This window comes from Saccostrea cucullata, unplaced genomic scaffold (genome assembly GCF_032062105.1).
Source record: "Saccostrea cucullata isolate Sc308-1 unplaced genomic scaffold, CSIRO_AGI_Scuc_v1 ctg1062, whole genome shotgun sequence".
Lineage (NCBI taxonomy): Eukaryota > Metazoa > Mollusca > Bivalvia > Ostreida > Ostreidae > Saccostrea > Saccostrea cuccullata.
The window spans coordinates 18,927-22,118 of NW_026933960.1; the positions used below are offsets into that span (position 1 = coordinate 18,927).

At 31.0% G+C, this 3,192-nt stretch overlaps 1 long non-coding RNA gene across 1 annotated transcript; it reads left to right on the forward strand.

Moving 5' to 3' along the window:
- Positions 1-347: 347 nt before the first annotated feature.
- Positions 348-2,231, forward strand: LOC134239692 (uncharacterized). Its single transcript, XR_009986269.1, has 3 exons — positions 348-455; positions 914-1,008; positions 1,355-2,231. It is a non-coding gene; the product is annotated as an uncharacterized LOC134239692 (long non-coding RNA).
- Positions 2,232-3,192: the final 961 nt, after the last annotated feature.

A 3,192-nucleotide genomic window follows, 5' to 3' on the forward strand; every position in this document is an offset into this window, starting at 1 on the left:
TCATCTATAAACTTTTAAAATTTTTATTACATTCATCAGAATTAATCCTAGTTTGAACAAAAAACCATGCAAGATACATCTGTTCTTTCAGATATTGTGCCAGAAAAGTTTGAAGTCCTATGGAAATGATCAACATTGAACTTGCTGAGCCTTTCTTCTGAAAGTGACTTGACCAGATATTTGGTTACCCAGTATGAGGTAGGAACTAATCATTTGTTGTACAACTTATTGTGTATGAGATTGCCACCATTTAAGGATTTTATTGTATGAATCTTATCTTCTTGCTCTAATCATAAATACATCTGTTTGTATATTTTTTCTACGAAATGCCATATCTGTTTTTAATTGTTCATATTTTTTTTAATCAACAGTATCTTTCTGCTAAATTGAATAAAATGTCGTGGAGGAACACGAAGAAAAGGAATGCGCATCTCAACATATTCAAGGTCAAGCAGGTAAAATACATTCTTTAATTGCTCAAAAAAAGACAAAAAGTCACCAATCCCCAATTTACATGTACTTCCACAAAATCTGTGGGTTGCTGGGATGAAACTATAGATATGTATGTCTTTATATGTTAAATGCTGTAAATGCTATTCTTTGCATTTTCGTAAACTTTGTAAATCTTCAAATCCCATGTGCTCGGACTACGGTACCATTATGCATGTTTCATGTCATATTTTGTCGTCTTATAAATTTGATCTATACATATCTATATATTTTTTTTATGTAATTCACTTAACTAAATGACAAATATAATCTTTTTCATTGTGTAAAATGCTATTTTCTTGCTTATTTATTAGTCATGTTAGTCATAAGTACACCCTGTTTGTATATTTTTTCTCCTTTTTTATATATTCTTTGTAGGGAGAGCCATACCTGTTATTAATTTTTCATATTTTGTTTGTTACAGCTTTTTTCCTTATTCATTGTATCTTGCTGCTAAATGAAAGAATTATTGTGAAGGAACAGAGAAAAGAGCACTTCAACATGTTCAATTTCAAGCAGGTAAACATAGTGGTAATATGCTCAAAAAGGAAGATAGCAAAAAAATCATTAGACCCCAATTTACATGTTTATCAACACTAGCTTCAACTGTAGCTCACTGGCCTGAAATTATAGCTAAGTATCTGGCTTTATAACCCAGACTTGAAAAAATGGCATAGTCTTTTGTGGTCTTCTGTAATTTTTTTAATTACTTAAAATTGAGCTGTGTTTCCTCTAGGTCAATTGATAATTTTACATACAACTCAGATTTTGTGTACTATTTAATATATGCAATTGCATAAATACAGAAGCACACATATAATATGTATGTATAGGCAAATGGGTACTATTTTTATGTTTGTTGTAGAAATTAGGAGCTAGATGTGCTTCTCCAGAGCTGAAAACCTCTTGGCAAGAAGAGAAGAAAAACCAGGAAGAAGCAGATTTAAATATTGATTGCGTCTTCATAGTACAAAAAATGATTCTTGTGATGATACCATCTATGAAATTAGAAAACTGACGTGGCCTTCTGATGATTGTGAGAAAGTCTTCAAAGAACAGGACACCAAAAGTGCCACTCTCAAATCAAAGCACTCTAAAAGGCAGAGCATAAGAAGAACTAGGACAAATAAAGAATCTAAAAGAGTCAAACCTATGGACGTAGTAATTGAACAGAGATCGGCTATTAGAGATGAAAAATATCTGAGTTGCTACTGTTTTGCACAAATTTGATGCTTTTTTAAACTTATTTTAATTGACACATTCAATATTAGTTAAGAAAATATACTTAGTGTTGCAATTTTTTGACAGTGAAAGTTTTCTATGATGCTTGATTATAGATTAAAACTGTTATGTTTTTTTTTTATTGTTTAAACATTTATTGATTTATTGTGTAGTATGCAATCACATACACTTTTATCTTGATTTATATATTACATATATGTACAAGTCTGACTTGAATATAAGTGCATGGACATTATTGTGGAAAAAAATAAGACAATCAAGGGTAGTCTGAAAAAGTTTTGCTGGCAGTAAGTTGCAGATCTTGATACCCAAGTAAGAGAAAGGTGGAGTCTCTGACCGATCCTTTTGCTGTTGCTTGTGGGCGAGTGAGGCTTCTCTGTCAGTGACTTAGTGAGTCATAGATGTAAAAATAGAATAGACAAATGAGGTAGAGACATTTCTGAGTAAAAAAGGGGGCAATTGTGATTTTAATAAATATTACAATTATTATTGCAAGAGTAATGAGAATTGCAAGAGTAAAATATTGATTTGTTTCCTTCCTTTTGAAGTAAGAGAGCTTATGACGAGAATCTTTTCCATTAAAATGGAATTGTAATTAAGGCTTAAAAAATTGTTACGATACTTGTACATATGTTTATAAAGGACTTTAATATGTGCATGTTTCATAGCTCATCCTTGATATTTTAAGGCAAAGTTAAAAAAATCACTATTAAAATGTCTGGCATTCCAATGTAAAGTTGATTTAATGAGGATATGTTAATTAATTTACAATCATCAAGCAATATACCTAGCAGTTGAAACAGAAATGGGCATGTATTGGAAACAAATTTAAGCTGCTTTGTGTAATTGTGATACCTTTTCCTTAATTTGAATTGACATAACCAAATGATATAAAAGATTTTTTTGGTTATTGTATTTTTCACAGTGAATAATTAGTGCATGGACATCTATTGTGGAAATACTTGGGGAACAATATAAGGGTGGTCTGAAAGAGCTTTGCTGGCAGTAAGTTGCAGATCTTGATACCCAAGTAAGAGAAAGGTGGTGTCTCTGACCGATCCTTTTGCTGTTGCTTGTGGGCGAGTGAGGCTTCTCTGTCAGTGGCTTAGTGTGTCTTATTAAATGTACATGTAAAAAGAATGGACAACTTCTATTGGCAACTTTTATTCTTTTTATGCAAAGCATGATATAATTTTTTGTGGGAAATCTAAAAGCCATTTACAACCCATGCAGCAGTTTTAATAGGGTCAGTTTCAGTCACAGATTTTGGAGTCCAAAATGACTTCATTTTTGACCTGTTATGTTCTGATTTAATGCAGATTTGAATTTTACACACAATTCTATTCTTATATTAAATTATTTATAATTACTTCAGTTAATTACTTACTACTAGTTTGTAAAAATTTACTCCATTATAATTGAGCTACAATCATGATTGTAAAATTTTTTTAATTTTGACAT